This window comes from Garra rufa, chromosome 3, assembly GCF_049309525.1.
Source record: "Garra rufa chromosome 3, GarRuf1.0, whole genome shotgun sequence".
Classification (NCBI taxonomy): Eukaryota; Metazoa; Chordata; class Actinopteri; order Cypriniformes; family Cyprinidae; genus Garra; species Garra rufa.
The window spans coordinates 43,482,747-43,492,955 of record NC_133363.1 but is presented as its reverse complement, the minus strand read 5'-3'; positions in this window follow the sequence as shown (position 1 = coordinate 43,492,955).

The window sequence follows — 10,209 nt, the reverse complement described above, 5'->3', positions numbered from 1 at the left end:
AGTCACGTGTCCCACTGACCTCAATATCGCGAACTGCGCTGCTGTTTGCTCTCTGAGCGACAGTCCAATGCGTATTTTAGACGTCCTTAACACTCCTGCTGGCATTAAGAAACTGCACCAGCCTGTTCCTTAAAACTGCCCGTATAAATGGTTGAGCACATTTTGAGTCACTATATTTTATTAAGAGGAGTACCTAACTTAACTTAAGCTGATTGAGCTATGTTATGCCAAAAAAAATCCACTAGATGTCATTATGTCAATCAGCAGTACTTGTGACAACACTTCTTCTCTCATGGATGTCAGAATCAAAGAAATCACTCCTGCCATGTGAACTGTTTTTGGTGAAATTTTGCAAGCTAAGCATATTTTTTTGACATTACACTGTAGGAGCCCTAACTTTACAAAATTATGTAGCTTGTTGCCAAAAAAAAACTTCAGTATGTTTTCAATAATTTTCCAAAAATGTGCTCAACCAAACGGTTGATTTGTCACTTTATGGTAAAGGTAGAAATGCTAAGCTAATGTTTTCAAATCATTCATTTCTGCAGTCAGAATGGACTATTTGCTGATAAATATAAACTTCTGATCATTCATAGTTATGAATATGACACAGCTATTGTTATTTCCTCATATACTTAGATCATTTCTTAAGTATGTCTTTTTTGCCACTTTTGGATATTTTTTAAGTAAATATAATGAAATCATAGAATTAATGTTTGAAAAACATAATGATCAGTTGCAGATACTTCTTAAATGACAAAAACTGGTGTATTAACATTAAAATTTTAAGATTGTTATTTATTTGTTTGTTGTTTTGTTTTGTTTGTTTGTTTTGTTTTGTTATTTACAACCGTTTCTATGGTAAAAGAATGCGCACTCTCACTGTCAAGAGATGTTGCTGAAAAGTTTTACAATCACTAGTTTTTTATATTGTTTGAAGGATTGTTTCTAATGTTGGTTTACACTACACAAAATTTCTGGTTTACAAAGAAATGTTCATTTATCTAGAAACAAAAATTCTGTTGCACTGCCACACTTGCCGGCGTGTTTCTTGAAACATAAAAGCCTAAAATGCCATTATATTATTATCTTTTGCTATTTTTTTATTTTATTATTATTATTACTTATTTATTTTTTTATGCAGAAAGAATGTAATGTCTTTTGTTTTGTTTCTTTTAGTTATTTGAGTTCTCTTTTTTTGGTATTAAAAACAAGAAAACATAATTTCCGTGATAAAATGAAAACCTGAAATATTTTATGGCATACTTCAATAAATAAAGAAGATTCAATATACACAAATATTTTTTTGATTATAATTTTAAATAAATTAGTGTTATAGTTCATATTTTCAGATTTTCATAGTATAAGTATGAATTCCATATCAACCGTTTGGTAGAGGTCAATATTTAAAAAATGATGGGATTTATAGAAAAAAAACCATTGAGTGTGGTTATTAGTGACATAAAGAGATAAAAAATGCAAACTAAAAATTTTTCCATTGCCTTTTTCTTGGTGGGGCAGTTAAAGGGTTAAGTCAATTTTGATCCACTATACAAACTATTAGAAATGCATGAAATCATTAACAGCAAAGACCTACCTAAAGAATAAGGGTAAATTTGTATATAAATAAGCTTTCCATTGACGATGGTTTGGTATTACAAAATCTGGAATTTGAGAAATTTGCCTTTAAAGTTGTCTAAATGAAGTGCCTAGCAATGCATATTAGGCTACTAATAAAAAATACGTTTTGATATATTTACGGAAATTTACAAAATATATTCATAGAACATGATCTTTACTTAATATCCTAATGATGTTTGGCATAAAAAAATTTATAATTTTGACCCACACAATGTGTTTTTGGCTACTGCAACAAATATACCTATGCTACTTATGACTGGTTTTATGGTCCAGGGTCACATATAGAAAATTATAACTGATTTTTGTAATGACAAACACAGACTTAAATTTGGCAAAGGTACAAGTTTTATACATATCTATAGCACCAGTAGCCATTTGGTAGTATTCTATTTGCACAGGTATTTCAGGGGAGTACTCTTTGCACATTTATGTACAAGAATTATACTCAGTTCTTAGGCCAAGGCCAGAATATTTTAACAAACAATGTATCAGTTTTTTTTTACTTGCATTATTCATAATATGTATAGTCTTTCAGTGTTTTATTTATAACTTAACATTTAACTTTATTTATTTTAGTTCTTTAAAAAAATGTGTAACTGTTAGATCCTGTTGAGATTTGTTTGAAATGAAGGTTAAAGGATCTTTCACACAGATCAGTGTGTTGCTGAGGTCTCTTAGATTTGCATTTGTTTGCTGTTCTGTGATGTTTGAAAAAATATAAATATGCTCAAAACAGCATTTTCCCCTGGTATTATACTGTTGTGCTTTAATTGATGACTTTATCAATCAGAGTTTATGTTGTTTTGTTTTTCCTATCTTTATCTTGATTAATGTAATGTATTATAGTGTGTCAAGTTTTCAGCTTTTATAAAACACACTTGGTTACCACAATGAAATTCCATCAATCACTAAAAGCCCCAAGAGTAACTGTTCTCTACATTCCTAAATCCTAACCACTCACTCATTTGTTATTGAGGATTAATAAATAAACAAACAAACAAACAAACTTCCACTGAGTATAGAAATGAAGATAAAAAATTACGACACTTTTAACATTGTAGTTGCATGCAGGAGCAACTGACTTCACTAATTTGGTCTTTATTTAATACAAATTATTGAAAAAAAAATAATACATTTCTGGACATCCTCTAAAAATAAATATACAAGTATAACTTGTTGCATTTCTCTTGACATGGAGGTGGTTAATAGGTTTGAGAAACAAATTACAGCTGATGAAAAAGCAATTACAAATTCCATGTGAATTAGACACTTTGAAGATCTCAGCCAATGGAAGTCATCATTTTTTATTGTCTTGTATGTAGCTGTCTAATATCTTCATTAATATTGCAGTCTCCTAGAACGACCAGAAAGAGTTTATATAAATCAATTGATTATATATTGGTTATACATGGTTGATAATAATGCAGAGCTATGCTAATTACAATTTAAGCCAAACAAACACATTCATTTAAATAACATTTTGTAAGAAAGACTTTACAATAAAATAATATTTTTTCAAATATCCATTTCAGACTACTTGAAAAGAAAGAGAAAATCCAGACTCGGTGCTTACCGGAACTTTAGGGCGGATCTCCTGAGAGTCGAGGTGTGTTTGAAGCGCGATCCTTAGCATCTCCTGGTAGAGGTCCGCGGGCTCGACCTGCTGGGGATTCAGTGCAGCCTCGAAGGCTTTCATCGTGGAGTCATCCTCGGTCGGCAAGCGCTCGCTGTCCACAACACTTTTCTTCCCCATAAAATGACCTTAAGTGCCAAATCACATTTCTGTTCTAGGTAAGTCACGTAAAAAATGTATCACATTAATAAGTCGTGAATGCATCTCACCTGTTGCCCATAAATTTCCTCTCGGGTTAACTTTGATCTTTGCAACTTTGTTTCTTAGTTCAGTCAAGTCAAGGCTCACCGAGGACGTTACTGAAATGTAAAACGAGAACAGCACAAGGTATGTGAGGAATCCACAGTGACAAAAACTGGCTACATTTAAACTGGACATTTCTAAACGCTGTTGGTGACTCTCTTCTTCTCTCAACGCGCGTACATCTATTACAACTGGAGGCGTCAGATGTTGGTTTTATATGGCTGGGATGGGAGGGTTGGATGGAGTGTCGTGTAGTAGCGTTCCAGCGAACAGTAACAGTCATGTGCGAAGTTGTCAATCACTGCAAATAAGGCGCGTGTTGGGAGTATGAAAGAGCCTATGGAAAAGTAATTAACACTTGCCAACACGTGGCAACATTTTGCAGAGACAAATTTCCCTGAACTGCAGTATTCAGTTCAGCACCATGGACAACACTCGCATCACTTACTGCTTTAGGGGGGGAATACTGTGAGATTTGGCTTCCTAAAGGATTTCACATGCTAATAGTGCCATTACTAAGTTAATTAAAAGACCATTTATTCAGCCTTGTAATTTTTTTTTACCAGTGTTTCTTAAATCCTTATTCCCAGTCTGTGAAATGTCCAAAACAATGTCATAGAAATCAATGAATCAATCAATCAACAGTCATGTTGTACATGATATTTTTGGTTGGGTTCTTGTGGTACTTTCAATACAAATTATTTAGTTGCTGTTTTCCAAACATATCATTTGTTGTTGTTTTTTTACATTATCCACATGATCCACACTGAGAAACATTTGGTGCAGAAACAATTTTAAACAAATTATTACACTCAGTCAAAAGTTTTTGAACAGTAAGATTTTAAATGTGTTTTAAAAGTCTCTTCTGCTCACCAAGCCTACATTTATTTGATCCAAAATACAGCAAAAACAGTAATATTGTGAAATATTTTTACTATTTCAAATAACTGCTTTATATTTTAATATATTTTAAAACGTAATTTATTCCTGTGATCAAAGAAAAATTTTCAGCATCATTACTTCAGTCTTTAGTGTCACATGATCCTTCAGAAATTATCCTAATATGCTGATTTGCAGTTCAAGAAACATTTTTAGTAATATTATTATCAATAGTTAAAACAGGTTTTTTTTCAGGATTCTTTGATGAATAGAAATTAGCATTTATCTGAAATAAAAGCTTTTCTAACATTATATACATTATTTCAAAAGCTTGGAGTCAGTATAATTTATGATGTTACAAAAGATTTTAATTTTAAATAAATGCTGTTTTTCTAAACTTTCAATTCATCAAAGAAACCTGAAACAATCTACTCAGCTGTTTTTGACATAATAATAAAAATTGTTTTTTGTGCAGCAATTCTAAATATATTATATTAATATGAGCTTTGAATCACAGGAATAAATTACATTTTTAAATCATTCAAATAGAAAACAGTTATTTCGAATAGTAAAAATATTTACAAATTTTACTGTTTTTATTTGGATCTAATAAATACAGGCTTGGTGAGCAGAAGAGACTTCTTTAAAGAAAACTTCTTCAAAATCTTACTGTTCAAAATTTTTTGACTGGTAGTGTATAAAGAAACACATTTAACACAATTAACATTGACATTTAAAGTCTGGGTAACACTTTATTTTACAGCCTCTTTGTTATGTTACATGTATTTGCTATAGTAATAAAAGTAAATCATACATAATTACATGCAATTAACCCTAAACCAAACCCTAACCCCATTAAGTACATATTGTTAATTAATGTATTTATTACTCTAAAAAAAAGTATAATTACACTGTAACAGAGACCTTAAAATAAAGTGTTTCTTTTAAAGTGTTCTCTAATAATCACTTTTTATTTACATCTTTGGTCATTGCTTTTTTTAATTATTTACAGTGCATTGATATGTTTGGTAAATACAAAATGTCAGGTTCAAAGGTCATGTTTGATGAGTCAAATCACACAATGTTGTAAACTACCAGTACTTACCGGTTATGACATTATGTGAAATTGACTCTATTGCCTTCTAAATACCCTGATGCTATAAAACACATTTTGTTTTGCATTCATTTTTAGACTCATGTTCATTTAGAGTCAGTGGCATTCTTTACACTCAGAGCAATTCTTACTTAAACATTATTCAAGTAAGGAAATCAACTTTTAGAAAAGAGAGATTTGTATCAGCTTCTCTTTCCAGAGGGTTTCCCTCTGTTGTTTCCTTCACACTTTCCAGGTGGGGCAGGAGGGGTATGGTGAGAACGTTGGAGGAACTTACAAAGGGTTGAAGGTGAAAATGCAATCCATTACCACTAGTGACACCTCTTTTCCCCATGGCCCGACATCCTGGGATCCTAATGGTGCAACACGCATTCGACTCGACTCTGCAGTCTGAAACAAATGGGCCAGTGACTCACAAGGGACATGGCATGCCATAAAACTCAGATGTGTTAAAGCAGATGATGGCTGATTAATGCTGAGAATTTAAAGGTGCTAACTTTCCCCCGCCTCACACCTTTCTTTATGATAACCCACAGAAGAGCTAAGCTGTAGTAACTAAAGTGCAGAGAGAGTATAAACCTCAACCTGAGTCTCACCCTTGTCATTTTAACATTTACACACCTTTTAATGTGTGACAGCAGAATGCAGAATGATTCATGTTTTGTGACACTGCATGTGATAAACACAATCTAAATATCACTTTGCATTAGTGTTTGAACTTTAATAATAAGATGCCAGGGAGAGAATATGTATCTTGTGTTTTGACAGGATAAATTGAAGCAACAGAGACAGATCACATCATTTCCAGTGTTTTTAGACAGCTAAATGGCAAAATTTTATTGAGAGAAATTAGTCTAATAGTATGAAAGGTTCTGATCTATAAAGTAGAAAGACATGTCACACAATACACTTGTCACCTCAGAAACTGCATTGTTAAAATGTAATTGATTACTCAACCTTTTAAGAGAGAAGCTATTTTTATCACATCATTCATCTTGTGTTAGTTCACTACACTGGAATAATAGCCATTAATGGATGCCATTGTGGCTCAGTGGGTAGCACTGTCACCTCACAGCAAGAAGGTCCCCTGGTTGAGTCCTGGATGATTCAGGAGGCCTTTCTTAACATGTTTTTCCTGTGATGGCATGGTTTGCATTATAGGTGAATTGGTGTATGGCCTGAGGTGCAAAATGTTAATTATTTTACCAAAATAAGAGGTTTCATACAAAATGCATGTTATTTTTTATACAGGACTGACTTGAATACGATATTTCACATAATAGTATAATAGTCCACAACATAATATAATGGTTGGATTTGTAAAAATGACCCTGTTCAAAAGTTTACATACACTTGATTCTTAATACTGTGTTGTTACCTGAATAATCCACAGCTGTGTTTTGTTTTGTTTTGTTTTTTGTTTAGTGATAGTAGTTCATGAGTCTCTTGTTTGTCCTGAACAGCTGGTCTTCAGAAAAATCATTCAGGTTCCACAAATTCTTTAGTTTTTCAGCATTTTTGTTTATTTAAACCCTTTCCAACAATGACTATGATTTTGAGATCCATCTTTTCACACTGAGGATAACTGAGGAACTCATATGCAACTGTTCCAGAAGGTTCAAATGCTCACTGATGCTTCAGAAGGAAATAAACAATAAACAATAATAAACAATGCATTAATAGCCAGGGGTGTAAACTTTTGAACAGAATGAAGATGTGTAAATTTTTCTTATTTTGCCTAAATATCATTTTTTTTTTTTTCACCCCCCGGCTCTTAATGCATCATGTTTCCTTCTGAAGCATCAATGAGTGTTTGAACCTTTTGTAATAGTTGCATATGAGTCCCTCAGTCCTCAATGTGAAAAGATGGATCTCAAAATCATAAAGTCATTGTTGGAAAGAGTTCAAAAAATACTGAAAAACCAAAGAATCTGTGGGACCCAAAGGATTTTCAGTTTAACTGTTCAGGACAAACAAGGGACTCATGAACAACTATCACTAAACAAAAAATCACAGCTGTGGATTATTCAGGTAACAACACAGTATTAAGAATCAAGTGTATGTAAACTTTTGAACAGGGTCTTTTTTTTATAAATTCAACTATTGTTTTCTTTTTTGACTATATGTAAACATCTTTTATGTGAAATATTTTATTCAGGTCAGTACTAAATATAAAAATAAATTGCATTTTCTATGATCCCTTTTAAGTTGGTCAAATAATTTACATTTTGCAGAATCTGCAAGGTGTATGTAAACTTTTGACCTCAACTGTATCTGCATGTTTCTGCTGGGAAATCGTATTTTTTTATTTGGTCACCATTTAGAAACTTGTCTTGTGCTACCATTGACTTCAAAAAGTGTGTCTTCTGCTTTATGATCTAATTGACACTAGGTGAGTCTTTCAACCCATTCACCCATAGATAACGTGAAATAAAACGAAACAGCTTCTACGCGGTATTACTAGAATTACTAGTGTGGGCATGATGTATATAGATAATGACATTGCCCAGTGAAGCAAGAGGTGTACTTCACACTTTTATTAATAGATTCTTAATTGTGCTGACATTTTCTCACCTTTTTGTTGTGAGCATAAAGGTTTAAAATTTATTGAAGTGAACTATGTTAGAGAGGAGGACAAAAAAATAAATTAATTTGATGATTTCGTACAAATGCTAAAATGTTTTGCTGTAATCAGTGTTATCAGTGAAGTAATCAGTGTTTATTTATATTTATTGTTTTGTGTGATTAATTATTTTACTTTTAATCATAATTGCATAAATGCTGACCGTGTTTTTTAGTGTTTCACACATTAATAGAGTGTTTTCACAGGTTGTCCATGAAAGTAGTAAAATGTGAAATGTGAGGGCAAGCAATTGATGGAAAAGTCACTTTTATCTGATTATACCAAGATAACATACCTCTTCCATTTTATATGTGTATATGTATATGTTTTTAACCCTCATCTCAAAGGTGAAAGTTTTTAACAGTGTCCAAAAATAGACACAGACACACATTCACTTTTCATTTTCAAAATTATTGTGAAAATTCAAACAATAATTAATCACAGTTTTTCCATCTTTATCAGTCTACTCACCCTGACAATGCTGAGTAAATATTGCCATACTCAAAATATTTCTCTTTATTATCATGAAATGCGGTTTAATTTCCTGTAGGGATGTTATACTATGAAGGAAATTATTATGACGGTCAAGCACAAACAGTCAGGTGAGACTGACTAAGTAAATTATTAGTAGGTAATTAGTCTTAGTGAGCAATTTGAGTATTCTCTGGAACAACAGGTCCTGGACAATTTTTAAACATCTTGTCATTGTTTATAGGTTACTTTATTGTCTTTACAGAGATACTGTTGTCAGTTTCAGTTTCACAACAACATCAAATGATGAACTGCATAGTAAATCTTTACTCTAAAGAAACACCTGCATAGACGTTTGACAAATATTTATCACTTTAATTACTTGGCTGGCTAATCTTATCAAAATTATATTTGACACTCCATATGTTACGCTAATAGATAACTATAGGAACATGAGGGTCAGTGTATATTGGTTAACTAGCAGTAATACTGCTACTTGCATTGTCAGAAAGGAGAATCAACTTTTGAGAAAAACATAAAAAAGAACACGCTTCAGTTATTATCCTTTCTGAGTCCTGACCATACAAAACAGTTTTTTATACTCCTGTCTGAATCAGCCAGACTTCAGAGAAATATGATGACATGCTGCCTGCTCCTAAGGACTAAATCAGTTCTTTATATAACTGAGGCTGGTCTCATGCGTGCAGAACTTCATGTTTCTTTTTTCCAATATAAAGACTTGGTGAAGCATATCAGTCTTTGTATTGTTTATGTACATCTGACTGCAGAATATGCAGCGGGATCTATTACACACACTGAGGTGAGTCTTAATAGGCGATTTCACCTCACACCATGGAGAATGGAGAATGTACACCTCTATTGCACTCTTTGCATCTCTTGCCACCTCATTAAACACTTTGACAACAAACACCTGTTCTGGAGCATTGTGACTCACATTCAGTCAGACAGAAGGACAACTTTGAGTCATTCACTGATAGTGTCATTCTCTGAATGTCAGATGGAATATTGATGGTCAGTTATTAATGATAGGGAAGCAAGTTGGCTAATAAATGAATGCATTGTTGACTACCCAGCAGGCACACAACATCATAAGATGTTGATATTTGGTTAAATTCGATGTCAATTAACGTAAATTTCAATGTTAATTTGATGTTCAATACCGACGTCAGCTGATGTTGATATTCTCTTGTTTTTAGGTAAGTCAACGTCAAATACTGACGTCAACTTGATTTTTATTCTCAACCAAAATGCAACGTATCTCCGACGTTGGGGTCCTACGTCAACCTGATGTTATATTGACGTCCGGTGCCTGCTGGGTATTTTTACAACCTGTGCTAAAAGGTTGCACAAATCACAAAATGTTTATATCTATAGGCTATGCTTTAAAAAAGCAGAACCAGCAGCAGAATCAAATGTGATGACCCTCATTTAATTTCTTTACATTTTAAATAACTCCCTCACACAAATGAACATTTGAAATGTTAAATTCATGAGATCAAATATGCAATATGCATGTCAGGAAAAATGAGTTTTCCCATGTGTGGATGTAGTCTACTGATGTGTGATGTGTTATAATTGACAGCA